Here is a 22,981-nt window from a genome sequence, read left to right as displayed (position 1 = left end):
ACTTTAACTTAAAGCTCATAATATCATGAAAGTAGTTTTTTTAAACTTCGGGTTCTCTTTGTTCTTTTTTATTTTTCAATGCGCATGTATTTATTTTTATCCTAGAAAGTAAAATGAGAGTTTGGTCCATTTTATAAAGTCTACAATTACAATTACTTCAGAGTATATTTTTGGAGTTAATTAAGTCCACCAAATCCCCTGACAATCATGTTCTTCCTTCCAGGGATATAAAACCAGCTTTGAAACAAATGTTCAAAAGCATGTTCTCCTGGGAAATGGACCTGGCCCAGTGGTTAGGGCGTCCGCCTACCACATGGGAGGTCCGTGGTTCAAACCCCGGGCCTCCTTGACCCGTGTGGAGCTGGCCCATGCGCAGTGCTGATGCGCGCAAGGAGTGCCGTGCCACACAGGGGTGTCCCCCGCGTAGGGAAGCCCCACGCGCAGGGAGTGCACCCGTAAAGAAGAGCTGCGAAAGAAAGTGCAGCCTGCCCAGGAATGGCGCCGCCCACATTTCCCATGCCGCTGATGACAACAGAAGCAGACAAAGAAACAAGATGCAGCAAAAAGACACAGAGAACAGACAACCAGGGGAGGGGGGGAATTAAATAAATAAATAAATCTTTAAAAAAAAAAAAAAAAAGCATGTTCTCCTAAATTAAGAAAGAGTTGGGACTTTCAAATTGGAAGGTAGTCTCCAAATGCTGGAATATTTTCTGAAAGGAAGGTGCATTATATAATCACCTACATGTCATTTACTGACAATAGAGGCGTATACTTCAGTGGGTTATTTCTAGCCTCTGATCCTCTAGAAACTAGAGCCTAAAAGTTTCAGGTGTTAATTATCTACACTACACCTCCTCATCTCTCCCTCCTCTTTTTCAGCCCTCTCATAAGGTAGGGTTCTTGGATAATGGAGTGAAAACATTACTAGATATGAAAGAGTAAAATCTCTAGATTTCTAGATATGCATAAATTATAATTTCCAAACTAATATTCTGCTGTATATGAGCTTTAAGGAGATAAATTCATTAGCAATAGGAAATATTAGCAGAGAAATCATGTACTTTAGAGCACAAAAAAACTTATAGACACTAAAGAAAGGTGAAGCAAGCAGTTCAAACAATGAGATACTTCCTGTTTAAGAATAAATCTGGCTTTCTATTACTCTAAGTACAGAAGTCTTTAAGTTGCCAGGGCCAAAACAAAACATCATGCAAAAGACCACTTCTATAAGTTAACATCATGTATGATTATGATTTGGTCTGCAGTAAAACAAAATATGTGCAATGAACCATATGCAACATATCAAAAGTTCAAAAAAGTATGCCTCAAAATTCAAGTAAGTTATAAATGGTCTGATGGATAAAGTGCCGTGTAGTTATTTGTAGCCTTTTATCAACAGATTCACTAAGGTAAGTAGCTCAAGATATAGCAAATATTTTAAAGAATACATTCTTTACTTTAGAAACATTTTTTTTTACTTTTAAATATTTCATCTCTTCAAATCTCCTTAAACCAACTTACAATTTCTATAATAATACACCTGAAAATCGATTCAGAAATTACAATATTCATCCTCTGCCTATAGCAATCTATAATATCCTACTTTTCTACTTGTACATAGAGCAGCAAAAGGAAAATAATGCCTTAATTCTCCTTTGTAATTGAACAATGAATATGAAAAGGTTACCATTGTATAAAGTATCTGGCTTTTAATCCATTCTCAAGTTTCACTTTTATACTATACTAAAACACATCTTTATAAATTTAACTAACTTTAAGAAAATCCAGAAAATTGTCATAAAATTTAATATAAAATACAATAAGAGATTTTTAAATAACCTTATCTTGATGTTTTAGAAAGCCACCACTGCATTTTTAAAAGACATTTAAACACTTTCAATATAAAATATCAAAGACCTTGCATCATGCATAATTAATATTATAACAGACTATAATGTATTTTACTATGATTGTTTAAAATGTACAATACATACAACCACCCAAGAGTTTAAATATCTGCATTTCTCCAGAATTATCATCCAAAAAAAGGTTCTCTTTGATTATATGTTGAAAATACATGACTAAACTTATATACAAGAAACTAATGATGCCATCTATGACTGTGACCAACAGCAAATTAATTTTTCTTCACTACCGATAACAAATAATCATGATTGCTTAGTACACATGTACATATAAATGTATAATTATCTATTGATTAGTTTAGCTTTTAGCAAAACACATGAGTGTACTGCATTTCTCCAGAGTTGGATGGTATTTTTTTAAAATTATACCAACAGACCATTAGCATTAAGTGAATTTATTTTCCCCAACAGTGCTAAAGATATGCAAAACTTTCATTTTTTTACTTATGTAGTAAATGATTAACACCAGCTCTGCTCATTATCTCGCTTAACAAAACTTCTCTAAAAACAAATAAATCAAAAATGTCTCCAACATTCCTGAATAAATAAATTACAGAGCTATTCAGTGGCAGCAATGATATTTTAAAAAGCTTGTGCAAGCTCATTGTACAATTTTATTACAAAACTGCTTTTGAGAAAAGAAAAAAACTGTATGCTTTTCCATTCTCTACAGTTTTACTAGAAGGAATAGCTTCTCAAAGATGAAGAAACTTTATAATAGCAACATTTCTAGGAAGTGTTAACCCTGTGTTCCAACAGATTATCTTCATTGCTAATTAGGAGCTGATACTTCTCATAAAGATACTTTTAGGAGCCAAGACTATTTTTCTCTCATAATGAGATTATAAGGATAATGACAGCTAATAGGAGCCATCACTATATGACCAGAGACCATAAATGAGAACATTTATGTAATGGGAAACATAATTCTTCACTTTAAAAATAGGTATCTAGATAGGTTGCAGAGAATCATTATTTTAATTTCTACATAATCCCCACAACTTTTGCACTAAACAAATGACATTAAAAAAACTGACAAAGGCACTCTGTATATGTTGGCTTTCAACAAAAATATGCATTACACAATAGCTGTACCTATACTTTATATGTATAAAAAATTGAAGGATAGAAATAGTACTAATTAAGCATAAACGGTAAAGGGAAAAATTAATGATATGATGAAACTGCATTATTTTAATGTAAAAATCAATGTATTCTACGATTCAGTAATGTTCACTAATAAGTCCATAGCACACTAAAGACAGTAAAATAAAACCTCAAATTAAAGCTTCAACGAGTTAACCTATATTTTATTCAAACAACCACTAAAAAACCATTTCCTTTAATGACTGACAAAAGTTATAACACTAGAAAATCTAACACAGTGAAAGCTTTATAATTATTCTAATCTTACTATTAAAAATATCCTTCAAAATAATTCCACCTAAAAAAATTATGCTATTTCAAAGCATACACACACAGGTAAAAATTCAGTTCAAAACACAGTAAGTTCCTTTATAACCATAACAGAAAAGATTTTTCTTGAAAATTTTTTTAAAAAGCATGTAAATTAAGGTGACTGAAACATGCTTTCATCTAACAGAGTAATATGGTCGCTATTCATCACCTGAAGTCATAAAACACTAGGTCTTGTCCTTAGCATATTCTAATGAAGCCTATCATGCAAATGAGAGTGACCTTTTCTGTGCATTCTGCAAGTTCACATTTATTCCAGGAGTACACAGAGTTTGCCAATACAAACTAGCCAAAGACTGCGTAATTACTGTAATCAATTAGTAGTTAGTGTCGTTCTGCTCATTTTCAGCTAATGTCAACTAAGCCATTTTTGAGAAAGCCACCCTTGACAACAGATTTTCTGTTCCTATTTTCACAATAAAGGGGGAAAAAAAGGAGGGGGGGAGATGGATATACCCAAACTCTCCAATATGGCAGCAAGGTTGCAATCCTCCAAATTATGTTAAGATTCAAGACAAGACTCCAAAGTTTATAATGGACAAAGAATCTCTAGTAAAGTTGCATATCCTTAAAATGACATTGAAATTGTCTGCCTATAAAATAAAACATTAATATTTAAATATTTAAATGAAGGACACTCTCCTGTGAGGCAGTTCAGAGCACGAGAGGAAGACTTGGTAGAACTTGGGCACTCTTTTCAACGGTTGAGTAAACAGGCCATACCCTCTGCTCAGGAACAGTCTATTTTGTCGACAGTTATGGATAGGAAACATTACGGCAGCCGGTAATTAAAGTAAAAACTAATACTGTCTCAGAGATGGGGAATTTTGTAAAGGAAAATCATTTATCATGGCTTACAGTTCTCACAACTGAAATGAATTATCTCCTTATGTAGCACATATCCATTTTAAGACAGTATATTTACTAAATCAAAATGAGGTCTACTTGCCAACTATTTTCATTACCTAGTAGGCATTAAAATAAAGCACAATAGGTCTTAGAAAACAGTCTACACTTATGATACAATATAAAACCTTGAAACTTAAAAAAGAAAGCATCAAAAACAAATATCAAGTTAAACTAAAAGGCTGCTGTATAACAAGAAAACCAGATTATAAAAATATCTATAGTATTTTCCCTTAATAATGTTCCTTTGAAAATTTATGAAATGATCTAAAGGAAAATATCTTTCTAGTTGCTACATGAAAAAGAAAAATCTTAATTTTACATCAACTAATCTTCTACCACTGGACCTGGACTATTAAAAAAAGGAAAATACATACTTAATATTCACTTCTGGAAATATTAAATATTAGGCAACTAAGAGAAAAACTTCATAAATATATAACAGACAGGAAAAAGAGAACGTTCCTATACTAGAAAGAAAAGAATTAGCAGTATCTTAAAAGTTATTCAAAATAAGGAAATAATAATATTGAGACAAGTAATTTCACTGGAATTCCTGAACTTAAACAGTGGAATAAATGCCAATCTTGTTTGTACATGTCAAACTGGGAAAACCAAAGTAAGGTTTTCCTTGAATCTATACTATCTAGGTGCTTTCTATACACTGAAATTGCTGGCTGCAACTAAATAATTATTTTAAATAAAGAAATGTTTTTGAAAGCAGTACTACAAGGGTAAATCAATACATAATCATTCAATGTGTGTGTGTTTATTTTTACAACCTCTGAAAAGGGAAAGAAACTGAAAAGCAAAATGGTAAACAATAAACAAAGAAACAAACAAAATGGGCACAAAACCATGTTCAGATGCCAGGTCAGGACATTCTGTTTTTAATTTCCCGATTCCTGGAAAGATCACCCTTAAGGCAATGAACTGCAGTATCTTTTTAAAATTAAAAATACCTATGAAAGATTATAGAGAAGACAACAATCATAGTAAAGATATTATGGTTAAAAAGAAATGTTGAAACCATTCACAGAAACAACTTTACAAAACAAAAAAAGACAAAGAATGATAAAAAGCACAATATATTAAAACCACGTAACTTTTCACAGGTATCTCCTGACCTTATCAGAGGACTAATTGAGGAAAAATGGTCTATCCTTCAAGTAACTGCATAATTGTGGCGTTCTGGGGGTAAAAAAAAAAAAAAATCAACCAGATGCTAAAGTATGTGTTTCCATAATAATATTTAAAGTAGAAAAGAGCCATCAAGTAGCAAAACGTGGAATGAAATTGAAGATTTATTGGTTTACTTCCGCTTGCTTCTAGAACCAGTCACCTCATGCAGCATCAAACACACACCACTTGTCAATACTGACACAGCAAAACAGCAGGAATATAGTTCTTTTTGTTCTTGTCAGAAGAATAAACCGAGAGGGGACAAAAGCAAACAAGTTGAGGAAAAACAGAAAAAATAGTAAATTCTAAGAGCCTAAAGGCTTCTCAGGAACAAGGGTGCAAGGCACAGAACAAGAAACAGTTGTTTTACTTGTCTCCAAGAAAAGGCTAACATGAAAGGCTTCACAAAAGATAAAGCTCACTGTGTACTGCTGCTCGACCACAAGAGGATGTCTTTATGGTAAACACTCGAGACAGCTTGTGACCAAAGTACAGTTAGGACACTAATTGTCCATGAAAGCTGACCCACAGCAAAGCAGCACAGTTCAATCCAAGAGACCTGCTCAGAAGGATGGACATGATGGTAGACGACAAAAGACATCCACATATCACAGCATGCGGCAATTCTGAGAATCACCATAAAATACTCGTTAAAAAGAAACTCTTCAGACCCTATATTTCTTGAGTGGAAAAAATCAAACGCTTAAGCATAGCATCAGAGATTTTCTAATGCTTTCCTGAAGAAAAGTATAGCTTTTCTTACTCGAGTGACAGAAAACAGAAAAAAAGGGATTGTCAATTACATTTTTTGCAAATTAGATGTGGCTGTTTTATAAAAAATAAATCTTATAATGAAAAAATTGTAGAATAGTGTTAATTTTCTAGTCATATGTACTAGGTGAATGATTTAATGCTGCTAAAGTGTTTCAATTTGTTAAGAGTGCTTAGTATAGAAAGAGGTTTAAGCATGGATTACATTTGTAATTTACAATTATTGCAGCATTTCAATTTTTCTATAAGCTAATGAAGTGCAAAAAGTACCTTTCTAATGCAGTAATTTAAAACTACATTAAGTGACTTTAAATTATCTTGCTTATTATAGCTTATAAAAAAGTCATGGATTTCAAAAACTAATATTTTAATTGATAATTTAACAGTAAAACATTCTTTACTTGTAACTGACAAATGTGTTGAATAAAACTGTAAGCCTACAGTTAAACTCCTATTTTTTAAATCACAGTATAGCTAATTTTGTTTAATTCTGGAATTGAGTCAATGTTTGAAATGATCCAAATATAAAAAGTATAGAAATTGAATTAATTAAAAATTGAACCCATTTTTCAGTGGACTTCAAAATTACCCACTTTAAACACTGAATAGGTTTCAAAATGTACATACTACATTCAGATATAAAAAAAAAAGTTAAAAACACATACAAAACAGTGAGCACTACGAAGACTAAGAAAAATCCTTAAGAGAGGAGTTTCATTGACTTTGAAAAACAAGGAATCCTTCATAAGCACATCTGAAACAAACAAAACGTTGACTATTAATTAAAGGCAATTCTAGGAGAAATATAATGCATTTTACAATTAGTTCTTGATTATTACACACTGAAGAATATTCTGAATTGGGGCTTTTCCAAGGTAAATCTTGCTTTCTAATTTGATAATTAGCATCAACATAGTTTAATTACTTGCTTTGTTGAGATAGGAAGATACACTGCTCCAAAACACTGGCTTAGAGGAAGACAGCCATCTTCTCGGATTGACAGTTAACACCTATTTTTCTTAATTACAAGCTTTGTTGATGCCCTCAAGATGTATTTCAAGTCAAGATGTATTTTTGTTTCCACTATACAGCAACATGAAACCTCTGAACTGAGTTCAAAGGCTAGGAAAGAGTTTTCAAAAGCAGGTCCCCTTACTCTGGACTTAAGGGAAAAAAGGAAAACAGCAGCAACGAAAACTGTTTTGAAAATGCAAGGCAGGCTGTACACATAAGTTCAAAAGGAATAAGAATTTTTAAAACGCTGAAGTTCCCAAGTCCTTTTTATAATATGTCCACAAAATGGCTTCATTATTTAGATTTAAGTGAATTCCCACATAATACATACATATATTCAAATATAACAAAAATGAAAGCCCCAAGTGAGACATTTGAAATTTTGTGACATAGATGAAAAAGCCATAGTTCTGCCATTAACCCACCTACATTTTTTATATAAATTGTATGACCTTTTTACTTCCAAGAGACTCAACACCTTTATCTGTAAAATGAGATATTGAGATGAAGTGATTTTGAAGATTTTTTCTTCCTCTAGGAACAGTAACTGCGCTATAATATTTCTACCTCTTCAGTGAGTGATCTCTGGATCACGAGTATCAAAATTAGCCATGCTTGTTAAAAAGGCAGCGTTTTAGATGCCCAAACACAAACTACTGAATCCTTGAAGACTAGGAATTGTGCACTTCCAACAATCAGCCAGGGCAGGGCGATACTTACGCACGCTAAAAATTTGACAATCACTGACCTATGACTTTGATCTTTTTGAAAAGTATGCATAATAAATTTTTGACCATCATCAATCATGTGCTACCTAATATAAATGATGGAGAAAAAAAGAATTTGAACCCAATAAGTAGTGCTTACTAAAACATATCTTCCAAAAATCTATGGAGTTAAAGTTTTCCTCCTAATTAGTAATTTCACAACAGGCTAAGCAAGTTCACTCCAAGAAGTGAGGATAAAATTATTTGCTCATATATTAGAAGTAGGTAAACCATTTAGGTAAACTGAAGTTAGTGAAATACTATAAACCTACCTAAAGCAAAATCATGAATTGTCCAGCTTATGGAATTATCAAATCACAGAACAAAGCCAGATCTTATCTACCTAGTACAACTCCTTGAATGACTTCCCTGAATGACATCCTAACAAGTGCACCTGCTTCCTCTCCTTGATTACCTCCAATTAGGTAACTTATAAGTATCCAGTTCCATTTTGAACAAATTTAATTATTTTATAGTTCTTCTGATATTGACTCAAAATCTACAATTTCCACTATTTTTGCATTAATTGCAAAATCAATGCCAAAAAATGCACAGCAGTTCTGAAAACTTACATGTTAGGAATTCATACTGTGCAGAAAAAGCAGTGGTATTTGTTTCTGTCTTTAAGTATGAAAATAATATGGGAATAAAAAAGACTGCCCTATATCATTCATCAAAAATATTCTGCTTGCCTTAAAAAGATACAGGAGAAGAGAAAGAGAATAAGAGATGATATATCCTATAATTCAGGTTTAAACATAAATCTGAACATTAAATACATACCTCTTAATAAAGCTTTTTGAATTTAAAAGTATTAACGCATAGTAAATGAGAAAAACAAACCTAGAATATTCTTAAGCTAAGATCAAAAAATTCTTAAGGGAGATTTTACTTATATCTTCCTTGTGTTTCTGCTTTACAACAAACTGATCAAAATGCTCATTTAAACCTCTCTTTCTTTGTATCTACATTTAGAAAACTTTTTACATAATTCATCATTTCTTCTATAATCCTTAAAAACCCTTAAGAGAACAATGGAATAAAGGAACAAATTTACAGATCATCAATAATGTTAAACAAAGGCCAAAGCTCCCAGTGGTCTCTAAAGCACAGTACTGAATAAGAACCACGGAATGGTTAAACCCCACTACACGTAATCAGTGTAGAACAAGTGCACCATTAAATGGCAATGCCAAGAAATTGTTACACATGACATCAAATTTAAAAGTAGTAGGAGAGCAGATGTGCCTCAAGCTATTGAGCTCCCGCCTACTCCATGGGAGATCCCAGTTTGGTTCCCAGTGCCTCCTGAAGAAGATTAGCAAGACTGTGAGCAGGCACAACAGGCAGGCATGGTGAACTGATGCAACAAGATGACACAACAAGAAGACACAAAGAGGAAAGATAATGCGAGACACAGCAAAGCTGGGAGCTGAGGTGGCTCAAGTGATGGAACACCTCCCTCCCACATAGGAGGTCCCAGATTCGGTTTCCAGTGCCTCCTAAAGAGAAGACAAGCACATAGCAAATGGACAGAGAGCAGACAGTGAGTGCAAGCAATGGGGGAAGGGGGAATAAATAAATCTTTAAAAAAAAACAAAACTAAAAGCAGCAAACCTGATAAAAAATATAATGTGAAGATAAGTTTTAGAGAGACACCAAACTTTAATAAAAAGGTAGTAACTACTTCTGGGAACTACAGAATACAAGGCAGCAATTACTTCATATCTCCAGTTAAGGGGAAAAAAGGAAACTTCCAAATATCAACATGGATGGGTTAAATTATTTGTCATAGTGCTAATCTTCCAAACATGGGCAATTCTGACATTTTAGTGTTGACTGGGAGAGTAATGACATCCATGTTTTAGAAAACATTCAAGCTAGAGAAGTCATTATATAGATCTTAATAACAATATTAAAAACTATAAATAATACGTACAATTTCACAAACACTGAAAACCCCAAATAGATTTCCACACTCAATTTCTATTAACAGTATTGAGAAGATGGTATCACAATCCTGCACATTATCTAATCAGTGCTGTCCCACTGAGGACATAGAACAGCGCCTGGCACAGGGCATCAGTAAACATTTGTTGAATGAAAAATGTACTGTTACCCAATAAACTTGCCTCTCCAAGCCTACTGGAAGAGATTATATTTAATTACCCAAAAGTGCCTCATTTTAAGATGCTATACAGGACTTAAAAATATTGTATAATATGGTATACTGCTACCCAATTTCACTATTAAATTAGCTCTTCCATGACTGCCAATCAAAAAAGTCAAAATGATGCTAACCATTACCGTTTTTTAAAATTTTATAATGCTTATGATTGTTTCTAAAAATAATATTTTAAAAATCTCTAGAGTACACATTGGGCACTGACAACAAAACTAAACTACTGAGAGGTAAGTAAACCAGCAATCTGGATTAGATTCTATATTCAAATAGAAATCATCTTGTCATACCTACTGGAAAACACTGGATGGACTACTTCTGAAGGAGCACTAAGAGAAACAAGTGAACAGAAACTACTGACAAAACAATAAATGGAAGAAGGTTGAAAATACATGAGCAACTAAAAGGTATAGGGAAACCACCACCCCATTCTTTTTTGTTGTTGTTTTTAACTCATTACCACTCAACACTGCTAGTTAGCACATGACCTTGAAATTTTCTAAACGTAACTTCCTATACACATCACCTCTTACTTCCTAAACATTCAAATATTCACTTTAGGTTGTGTTCTTCATTTGTTTATCTCCTTTCCTTCTTGCATCAAATTAACTGTCGGAATTGACAATTATGGTTTCCTCTACTGTTCATTCAGTTCATATTCTATATATTTCTATTTCCACTGCAGTAATCTCTGTTCAATCATCTTCCCACTACATTGTTGCAAAAGCTTCCTAACTGGAATCTCTACCTCTTATCTAAATCAGAGCCTACATATTCTCTGAGTTCCTCTACTCCTCTGCTCATAAACCTTCAATGATTCCACCTTCAAATTCATTTTCTACCCTTCAAGAACTCCCATCACCCATAAGATAAAGTTTAAGCCCCTGAGCTGCCCCACTCCCTGACTTGCTCCCTGCCTACATCTCTACTCTTGGTCTCCTCTAATCTGTATCCTGGAAAGAGTCGCAACTCTTTACCACAATTTTAAACTCTGAAAAGCAAGGACAACCAAATGATTTTTTTATCATTTTGGGGACAATATTAGACTTGGACTGACTTAAGGCTATTTATGGTGTTCATTTATCCCTTCCACATTCATATGGAGTGCTGAAGAAATTGTAATGTATTAGACTGCAGGATGCCACCCCAGAGACCAAAAACCATGGGAGTTATTTTATATTAGGTACATACACTTCGTAATCTTACTTAAAAAATTTACAAATTACCAAAACACCTGGCACCAAGGGTCTCAGATAAGGATTGCTGAGTGAGAATACCAAAGCCTAGAGTTCCTCAAATGCCTTGAATCACTTCATGACTGAGTCTCTGGTCATTTTCTTTCTACTCCCTTCTTAACATCAGTTTTGGAGTTAAGCTTGACCTCAGGAATAATATCCTACCTGAAGCCTTCACTGACTCCTTTCCCTTTCCATTATGGTCTAAATGTTGCTCCTCTGTATTCCATTTTGGAAGGGCCAAAACCATACTTCATCTTGATAGCCTTAGCTGAGTGCTTGGTGTGTAACAGACAATTAGTGTTTGTTGAGCTACACTAAACGAATTCATCTTAACTGTTGATGGATGAGTTTAGTAAAGGATCCTGGTTTCCTATTAAGACAAGTAAAAAATGTAAAAACCCCTAAGATTCTCCACAGATTGAATGCTAATTTAGAAAATGATTATAATTTTGTTCATCTCCACAAAGATGGACTGATACAGTAGAAACGCCAAGGAATATGTTAAAAAAACTCACAACTGGCATTTCCTCCAAGGAATGGTTATTTTACAAAAATTGAATAAAATGAATCTAGCATCTTTAAATTTCTGGATGACAAAATTTTGAATATTTTTCAATGAAGAAGAAAATTAATGTGAATTAACTTAATAGCCTATGATTTATAACAGACTATTATTTAGTGTTCAATCAAATCAGGACAGCATAGTAGGCCATGCTTTAACACTACATGTAGGGTATACCATAATAAACAATACTCTAACCAGATACAACAAAAGGATTCATTGGTAGCAAAGCAAGGCATATTAATAAAATTCCTGTATTTGTAAATTAAAGGAAATGCATGTATGCATATTCAGAAACTCTATCCCAGAACATTATTGCTTCATATTTTTATGTAATTTCATTGATGCATCTTAATATTTAGTTCTACTTTTCAATTACATTTTAAAGGTAAAGCTATACTTTACATGCATAGTACTTGCAAGCTTAGACATAAATTATTGGCTCTACTGATTGAGATTTGGTAATCAGTCCTATTCTACTCTATATACACTAAATACATTGTGTGGGGTATTAGCTAGAACCACCTCTGTTTAATAAGATGATCCTCCATCATGGTGTTTGGTAATTAAAGCACACTTTTAAGCATGATTTGAGGACACAGAAAACAAAGTAGCAGACAATGGGGATCTACAAGGATGAGGTGCAATCAACCTTCAGTGGGTGCTGACTGGAAGTGGACAGTCAACTAGAAAAGGAGGAAAAGGGAATTCAATCTATGTCATTGAACTAGAAAACAGTTCTAAGTAAAAACTGATTGTATTTTATATATCACAATTACTCCCTCCAACAAATGGCTGAACAAAAGTCGTCTATAAAAGTGAAACTGGACAGAATACACTTGACACCTGCCCTCCTATCCCACATGGGAAGCTCTACAACACTGTATAGCCACGAGAATGTTCAGGTAAAAATCAGTACCCAATCAGTGTACCAATGGACTGTCCCCCATAAAAGAAGCTGCCTCATGTAAAAAGACAGCATCAATTTGCATTATTTACAAATCATATTTTAATTTAAGTCCTAATAAATAGTAATTGAAATATAATAAATAATTTTGAGCTACATAACACTACCTACTAAAGTATAAAGCTACATATTACAACATGAAAATGGAAAACAAGTTTTCACATATTACAAGAATGAAAACAAATTATTTAAGAAACTGAAATGACTGAAACGGCCTGCTTAAGCCCTATAATGAAAAAAATTATAAGAATCTGAAACTACTTTAAATTTTAATTGAAAATGAGATAAAGCTTGTTATTTTTAGAAATGTATACCCATGCACACAAGTAAATCTAACCAGTGAAACAACAACAAAAAACAGATTCAATTAGTTTCATTCTATCAGATTGCTGGGCAGATGAAATGATACAACAAAAAAGATACTACAAGAGATTAAGAAAAAGAAAGGATACACTGAAAGAAATATTTTTATAGTTGAATATTATTAATAGGAAATTAAGTTCTACCTCATGTACCACCAAAATAATTTTGAAGACTGTTTTAAAAAAGAAAAATGTATACTGAAGCATATATTTAATAGGCATAGAACATTTACAGATCATTTAGAATGGGGAGACGTAAATACAAAAAATAATTGTGTAAAAATATTTGAATGGAAGAATCAAAGAACTGCCATAAGCAGCTTATGAAAGGTCCCACCCATCAAACTAGAAAAGCTCAAAAGTCTACTGCTAATGGTTGAAAGGCTGAAGAAGGTTGAGTATGTTCACAAGCATTAAATGGTTCAAACTCTCGGAAAACCAAATTGGTTGATGTACGAACAACTTTAAACATCATCACTCACTTTGAAATCCAATATTTCTACTTCTAATAATCTATCCTAATATGAGAAGGGCCAATAACATATATACAAGGATGCCCACTACAAGGGCATATATAAAAGTAAAAAAAAGGCGGGGTGGGTGGGGGGAGGAACGAGCAACAAAGGAAGCATTAAGAAATGGTCATATAAATCATTATATCCATATGAATAGGATGTTACACTGGTAGAAAAATATCTATCAAGAATATCTAATGACATTATAAAATACTTCCCACATATTTTTAAATAAAGGCAAATTTTAAAATTTTATGTATAGCACAAAACAATTGTGTAATACCAAAAGAATTATATCAAAATGTTGAACTGAATTAAGAATAATTTATTTCTCACATTCATTACAATGTACTAAAGTTTCCCAATTTCCCACAGTGAGCATGTAATGCCTTCAGAATAATATTTAGAGCAAATTAAAAAATAGATACATTAGGAGTTTCTCCACTTCTAGCATGGGATAAAGAACTTCTAACAAACCATACTTCCACTAATAACCATCATAAACTATGGACAAACTATTAAAAAATAATTACATGAAGTTTCTAGACAATAAACAAAAGCAGGAAGTTTTTAGAATAGAGTTAAAACGTAAAGCAAGCAAACTGCAAAAAGTAAATCCCATATTCCTTTTTTTGGTGATTTTACCCTAAAGACATGCAAAGGTAGAACTGACTCAAAAAAGTTAGGCAGCTAAAATTATGATAGAAAAACCAGCTGAATTTCAACATCACAGGGAAAGTACCCCAGTATAATATCACCACAGGAGAGTTAGAGTATACACCAAAGAAGAGAGAAACGAAGAAACTTCTAATTCTATGAATAAACTCAACACAGGATTATGGCTGACCATCTGAACTACATACACACAAAGAAAAGGAAAAACAGATTGCAATTATTAAAGTGTAAAATCAGATATAAGATATGACCAATCTGAATGCTGCATACAGGAGAGACAATTATCTGATTCTCATCAAGTTAAATGACTAATAAAATTAAAACATCGAAAGCCTTTCAAACAAAAATAAAATCCTGACTTCATACAAAAAAAAATTCATACTGTCAAAATGCAATCCAAAATGACTATATGAAAGGCCAGAATATATGAACTAATCATAAGCAGTAAGATGGATGGCAAACTCAGCATTACCAAAATGCTGCAATTATTTTATAATTACTTTAGAGTAGCTATCATACTCTAAGTGTGGTTCCATCTGCTGGGCAGACCAGAAAAGGGAATGAAAAAAGAAAAATATAATAATAAATAAGAGGCAAGCAGGTGCCCTTATTGTCAGCCTCTCCAAACTCCTTGGAAACTAGCCTGCACCCAATTACTGAGTCCTTTGCCCTAGTTTGAACAAACAAGGCAAATCCTAAATATTCAGAACAAGTTAAACCAAGAGTCAAAAGAACAATGAGAGCACACAGCTACTTAACATTAAATCCATGAGCAAGAGAGGAAGACTGAACATCAGAGTAAACTCAGCATCAAAATCAGCTGCCTAGAGATCAGCAAAAAATTACAAGCCATACAAAGAAAGAGGAAAATATGACTCAAGCAAAGGAACAAATTAAAGTTCAGACAAGACACAGGAATCAAAAGAGCTAATCAGTGAGGTTCAAACAAATCTTAATCAAATCATGGAATTGAAGGACAACATGGATAAAGAAATAAAACACATTAAGAAGATACAGAGTGAGCACAAAGAAGAAACAAATCTTGGATAAAAAAACAACAGTTTATGGGAATGAAAGACAATATGTGAGGTTACAAATACAGTAGAGATCCTTTTGTGTTTCATAAGCATGATCAACAAGTATTCACACATTTGTGTGAGATGTGTCTCCCTCTACCTTTGTTGTGGCATCAGCATATTACTCCTCTGATGTGGGGGGGGGGAAAAAACAAGAAGGTAAAAAGATGGACAAAAATAAGATATGTCACATGAAATCCAAAGTATAAATGGTTGAAGTAAGTAATGCCTTTATGGTAATAATATTGAATGCTAATAGATTAAACCCCCAATCAAAAGAGAGACTAACAGAACAGATAAGAAAATATTAGCCATCCATATGCTGTCCGCAAAGGACTCACCTTGAACACAAGGATGCAAACAGACCGAAATTGAAAAGCTGAAAAAAGATATTTCATGCAAAAGGTAACCAAAAGAGAGCAGAGATAGCTATACTGGTGTCAGACAAAACAGACTTTAAATGCAAAAAAGTGGTAAGAGATGCAGAAGGCCATTATATATTAATAAAAGGGAAAACCCACCAGGAAGGAGTATCAGTCATAAATAGCTATGCACCTAACCAGGGTGCCCCAAAATACATGAGGCAAACTCTGGCAAAACTGAAAGGAGAAATAGGCATCTCTACAATAATAGTTGAAGACTTCAACATAACATTCACATCAATGGATAGAACAACTAGACAGAAGATCAACAAGAAAAAAGAGAACTCGAAAAATATGATAAACAAGCTGGACTTAACAAACATAATCAGAACACTGCATCCCAAACAAGCAGGTAATACATTCTTCTCAGGTACTCTTGGATTTTTTTCCAGGATAGACCATAACACAGTTCTCAATAAATTTAAGAATACTGAAATTAAACAAAACACCTTCTCTGATCATAATGAATGAAGCTAGAAATCAATGATAGGCAGGGAAAGGGCAAAATTGGCAAATACATGGAGGCTAAACCACACACTCCAAATAATCCGTGATTCAAAGAAGAAACTGCAAGAGAAATTCGTAGATACATTGTGACCAATGAAAACAAGAACACAACTGATCAAAACATACAGAATACAGCAAAGACAGTGCTGAGAGGGAAATTTATAGACTATATGCCTACATTAAAAAAGAGGAAAGAGCTAAAATCAAAGATAACTAAACGATTGGAGAAAGTAGAAAAGAACAGCAAACCATTCACAGAGCAAACAGAATGAAATAAAGATTAGAGCAGAAATAAAGGAAACTGAGAACCAAAAAAACAATAAGGAAAATCAACAAAACCAAAAGCAGGTTCTTGCAGAAAAAAATAAAATCAACAAACTCTTAGTAAAACTAAAATGGAAAGGAGAAGACACAAATCAGTAATGAAAGGAGGGACATTACAACTATGTATGGCAGGGGAAGCATAGAAAGGTTGAGAAGTGATGAGTTTTTGTCTATTTTTTGTTTTTTATCATCATCGTTATTGGAATAATGAAAATGTTCTAAATATATATATATATAAAATAAAGAAGATATTATGAGAAAATGTATGCCAACAAACTAGACAACCTAGATGAAATGGACAAATTCCTAGAAATTCACAAAGGACCTACACTGACTCTACAAGAAATACAGGAAGACTGAATCAATCCTCAAAAATCTAGGAATTAATTTAACCAGGAATATACAGGATTTGTATTCAGAAAACTACAAAGACTACTAAAAAGAAATCACAGAAGATCTGAAGAAATGGAAAGAAATCCCATGTTCATGTATTGGAAGACTAAACATCATGAAGATGTCAATTCAGCCCAAATTGATTTACAGATTCAATACATCTACGAAATCGATGTAAAGTAAAAGTATTCCCTAAATTAATACCAGGTTAAAATATCTGAGGTTACTGCTTTCAATTATGAATATGCGAATTTGAATGTATATGACATGTCCATTTAAATGAAGCATTTAAGTAGGCATTAACAATCGTAACAGTGAAGGTAACTACAAAATAATACCAATAATGCTCATTTAAAAATGTGATCTATTTCAACATACTTGAAATTAACATACCAAAATAAGTAGGCTAAACTATAACCAAAAATTCCTGACAAATTGCCTTACATTATAAATTAGCAGATACTTACTACTGATAATTTAATTTTCATGAATTTTTACTATTTATTTTGATTGTAGAATTTTATACTATATGTATAATTTGATTCACTAGCTGGATTTTCCATCCTTGAGAGAGCCAAAACTTCATTTGTGAATACATAAAATATGAGTGGAAAATGAAGCATTTAGTTAAATATTAAGTGGCTAATAGTGTCCTTATGTTTCCTTATTGTCAAACAAAGAAAACAATTAATTCATAGGATGCCACTGATTACTAAACTCAGCATTCATGAAACTGCTTCACTTAATAAATAAAGCTGGTGTACTTTAATTTATTCAAAGTTTATCAAAATTAAAAATGCCTGCTAGGATACTATAATTGAAGTATGTAAGGTATATAAAGACAAAAGTACTCCTTGTCTATTAATTCTTAAAGCATAATAAACCCTCTAAAATATTCAATAAGACAAAATAGCTTCAATCACATGGTGACAGCAAGGAATACAAAATTAACTGAATTATGACAGAGGAAACATGAACATCCCACCCATCAAAAACTCAGAGATGTAGTAACATTACCTAAAGGGACATGACTCAGCTTTGCCACTTCCCTTCCAAGCATCCTTACTGAGTGTCCTGAAAGAGTACTCTGCTTAGACCTTCCCATACACCCAGTGCCCCAGTCATAGTTCTTATTACGTTGAACTTTAATTGGCTGTAGGCTTCATGAACAGAACAATACCTTTATACCTTTTCACCACAATTACCCAGCACTAGCACAATACTGAGAATAGACAAAAAACAAAACAAACAAAAAACAAGCTATGCCCCGCAGTATGTAAAGCACATTTTTTTTAAAGATTTATTTACCCCCCACCCCTTGCAACTTGCTCCTTTTCTTTTGCTTCCTCTTCTCTGTGTCCATTTGCTGCGCATTTTTTCTATATGTGCTTGTCTCCCTTTTGTTGCATTATCTTGCTGTGCCAGCTCTCTGCACAGAACACGGGCCATCAGCTCTCCGCAGCGCTCAGGCCACTCTGCCTTCACAAGGAGGCCTTGGGACGCGAACCCAGAGCTTTCCATATGGTAGGCGGGAGCCTAATGATTGAGCCACAGCCGCTTCCCCTAAAGCACATTTTGATGACAGTAATAGATGCAAAGAAAGTAAGCCTTGTGAGCACCAAGAAAAAAGTTACTATAGACTGCTAAGCGATTAGAAAGTCTTTAGGAAACAGGTAGAGTTTAAAATGCATCAGGTGGATTTAATGAAATGGGGGAAAAAAACATTCCCAGAAATAGTACTACCATTATGTACAAGTAAAAACAGAGTAAGAGATCAGGACCTAAAATAACTAAATATAATTGTTTTGCAGGAAGGTTTTAAAAGAAGAAATGATCAAAGATAAGACTGGAAAGTTAGCCAGGGAGGCAAAGGAACGGAAGTTAGGCTTGCAATGGAGCCCTCCCAGCAGGAACATGGGCAACTCAGCTACCAAAGTGACTCAATCTCTAGAATTTCGGCAAATAGTAGTTTTATTGTATGCAAAATAATTTTTGCCAGTAAAAACAAAAGAAATATAAATATTTGACTCTGTATGTCAGTCTGTTTTACTCCAATCAATCAGAAAACTGATATCATTAAAAACACTCCAAAGCATTCCTTATGAGGAAACCAACTACTGGCAAACCTTATTTTCAGGTATTGAATATTATTCCATCTACACTGGATGAAACACTAATAATCTCATAAGAAATTTTACTCCTAAAATACAATTTGATATGTAATTTCTAAAAAGTCTTCAATTTTGAGCAAAAATTGGAAGTACCATGTCAGAATAGAGTAAAATAGGTATCATATCAATAGTCTTCAAAACTGACAACCAAGAAAGAAATAAACAAGTGCTAGAATAAATAAAAAGGCATTGTTCAGTTTTTAAAATAGGGAAACGGACTTTGGCCCAGTGGTTAGGGCGTCCGTCTACCACATGGGAGGTCCGCGGTTCAAACCCCGGGCCTCCTTGACCCATGTGGAGCTGGCCATGCGCAGTGCTGATGCGCGCAAGGAGTGCCGTGCCACGCAAGGGTGTACCCCGCGTGGGGCAAGGAGTGCACCCGTGAGGAAAGCCGCCCAGCGTGAAAAGAAAGAGCAGCCTGCCCAGGAATGGCACCGCCCACACTTCCCGTGCCGCTGACGACAACAGAAGCGGACAAAGAGACAAGACGCAGCAAATAGACACCAAGAGCAGACAACCAGGGGAGGGGGGGATTTAAATAAAATAAATAAATCTTTAAAAAAAAAAAGAGAGAAAATAAATTGTACTAAAGTTATTAGCTAACAAAGGAAGAAAAATTTTAAGTATAAACTGACAAAATTCATTAATGCATCCTTTATATAACCATAAAGATCCTATTTTATGCTGTCATTTTGCATTTAATTGCTCACGCTGGTACTTTTCTTCATAGAAGCCATCAGTATCCCACAGAGCCAGATGCTGAATTGCAAAAAAACAGACTGACCATGGACTTGTACGAAAGTTACTTTGCTGAGCTTTAGTGGATGACAAGGTAGTTTTTGCAACTACATTTTTTCCAAAAAGTTGTTTGGAAACAAACAACTTCCCAAATGAAAGTACAAGTTATGATGATTCTAAATTATTAAATAGAGGCATGAAAATATTTTTTATAATAAACTCTTCATTTTTAAAAAATTCACTTAATATGAAAAAGTAACATTTCAAAAAATATACTTCCTATAATATTCCCAAATGTAAAAATCATCGCCTCAGCTTAAATATGTAAAGAGCTTAAGATGAGACATGGCTATGATTTCTGAATGTTAATATATAATGCCAAATTATTTCAAGCCTTTTACCAAATGTCCTGTAATAACCTTAGTCTTTCAATCATTACTTTTAGTTCTGTTATGTTATGCTAAACACAGTACACAAAGGATATGAATATTAGCTGTCATTTAGAAAGAAATGGCTATTGATCAATAATTTATGTTCAGTGTATCAATTGTTCTAAATTTAAAATATTTACAATGACCACCATTGTTGCATACTCAACAGTAAACAGTAATAAAACAGTAGGAATGCATACATTGTTAAAGAATATACTATTCTCCACAGTGTAGTACCTTTACAGGGACAACCAGATTTAGGGGCCGTTATGTTTGCTTTATGCATTAAAAGACATATAAGGGCAGAGAACACTGAAGAAGAAGGGTATTTCTTTAAATAAACTTCTCCTATATTAAAGCCAAAAGGTTTATTTCTAGATTTATTGTTACTATATCAGGAAAAACAACCTGAAACAAGTTTTCCAAATGCTTAAGTCAAATTTCTTTACTTGAGAATGATATTTAAGAAATAATTAATATACAAAATTTATTTAATGACTTAAAATTTAACTGAAGCTTTGTTTTAAGGGAAGCGGCTGTGGCTCAATCAGTTGGGCTCCCGGCTACCACATGGGACAACTTTATATTATCTGATATAGAATGGAATACAAAGGACAAAGTTAAGTTAAAAAGTAAAAGGTGCAGAACAAAAGCAAAAACAAAAAATGTTTTCTTAAATTATCAGAATATTCTATCTTAGGAAACAAGTAAATTATAGAAAAGTTCTATTGACATCAGAATAATGTCCAGGTAGGGTTAAACAATAAAAGATCTAAGAGTTTAAGAATGGTATACTGAAAATATAGTTCTCACGAAGAATGGAGATCTCTCTATGAAGTAGCATCTCTTCAATACTATTTATTTACTTGATTATAATTTTACAGGACTCCATAATACATAACAGCATTATGGCTTCCAACTTTTATGATAATTTCAAAAGTAGCTTCAGGGACATACAACTTTGTATACTTCTGGACAAAGACTATTTTGGTGAAATACGGAATCACAGAGATAAAAAGCAGCTTAAAACTCATATTTCACAAATCTCTTCTTTAATAACCTTCACATATGTTCACCCAAACTCTCAGATGTTGGTAAGCTATAGCACACAATAGCCAAGTCTGTTCCAAGTGCTTGTTTCTGGATAGACTGTGAGCTGATAAGAATAGTTTTTACCAATGAACATTTGTAATCGATTTGATATTAGGGAACAATAATTCAGAACCCTAATCAAAGAAAATGTTATCCTAAGAGAAAGAATTCCATTTTTCTCATTAGTTAGACCTGTTGAAGGGAAAAACTGAACTCAATTATTATACTATTATATTGGGAATTACCTTGCTTAAAATTCTGGAAATTTGTTTTATCTCTTGTTTAGGCCTACAAAAGGCTAAAATATTTACAATCTGGACCTTTATAGAAAAATCGGCCAACTCTTAAAGAATAGAGAGATTTACTTTTTCCACAATTGACAAATCTAATATTTTAAACTTCTCTTTTTAATCTAGTAACCTGGTAAAATAAAGGATTTTTCATAGTGATTTTACTTATAACTAATCCTTCTTATCCATGCTAAGCTTGACTTTTCTTGTCTATATTCACAGTTGTTTTACATTCTCCCTCTGGATCACTGCATTTGCTTAAGAGGTAGAGGGCAGAAGGCAAAGAGAACGAGTAACTCATTTTGATAGTCAATTTATAAGCTGGTATCATCAATAACCATGTACAATTTAATAAAAATAATTATGAAAACTTACAGCTTTTTGTTGCTTAAAAAAAGCATTTGAGTTATCTTATTTGAAGATAGCTTGCATCACTATACGTGGCATGTTTACAGAAATATTACTCCAATTTTTCAGTAAAACTCAGAAAAGATAGTTGATTGCGATAATCACACAGTTAAGTGTAACAAGCCAAAGAGTTCATAACATTTTGATTCATAACATTTTAATATCTATGGGAAAATAAAGAATAGGGGAAAAGAAACTTACATTCAGTAAAAGCATTTTCCCCCCACCATGCACTGTTCATATATTTCAGAAATGCTCATTAGAAATGCATGTAAAGAAAACATGTAATTACACATTTCTACACTAACAGAAATCTCAATTAATTAGAACTTTAAATTGAAAGTAGTAAAGTTAAAAAAAAAATACATACTGCATGCAAAAAACCAAATGTAAATTAGAAGCCTCATACTAACCAGGGAAAGTTTATAATTTCCTTCATTTTCACTTTTCTACTAATTTATGTAAATGCTGCAGGATTAGACAAATCAATTATTTAAGAGATAATGTGCAAAAACCATGAAACTAAAATACTGTGGTAAACTTTTTAAAGTTGAAATTTATCTGTCCTAATTGAAAGAAAGTTA

The 22,981-nt window shown here is 33.2% G+C and overlaps 1 protein-coding gene and 1 non-coding gene across 3 annotated transcripts in view; one reads left to right on the top strand and one right to left on the bottom strand.

Annotated features, from left to right (window-relative positions):
• Positions 1-22,981, bottom strand: part of ZNF407 (zinc finger protein 407) — a 516,959-nt gene that overhangs the window by 342,637 nt on the left and 151,341 nt on the right. The gene's annotated exons all lie outside the window — the stretch shown is intronic.
• On the top strand, positions 15,653-15,756 carry LOC111760730 (small nucleolar RNA U13). The gene has a single exon (XR_002794338.1). It is a non-coding gene; the product is annotated as a small nucleolar RNA U13 (small nucleolar RNA).

The sequence above is a fragment of the Dasypus novemcinctus genome, chromosome 16 (assembly GCF_030445035.2).
Source record: "Dasypus novemcinctus isolate mDasNov1 chromosome 16, mDasNov1.1.hap2, whole genome shotgun sequence".
Classification (NCBI taxonomy): domain Eukaryota; kingdom Metazoa; phylum Chordata; class Mammalia; order Cingulata; family Dasypodidae; genus Dasypus; species Dasypus novemcinctus.
This window is presented reverse-complemented; position numbering and strand designations above follow the sequence as displayed.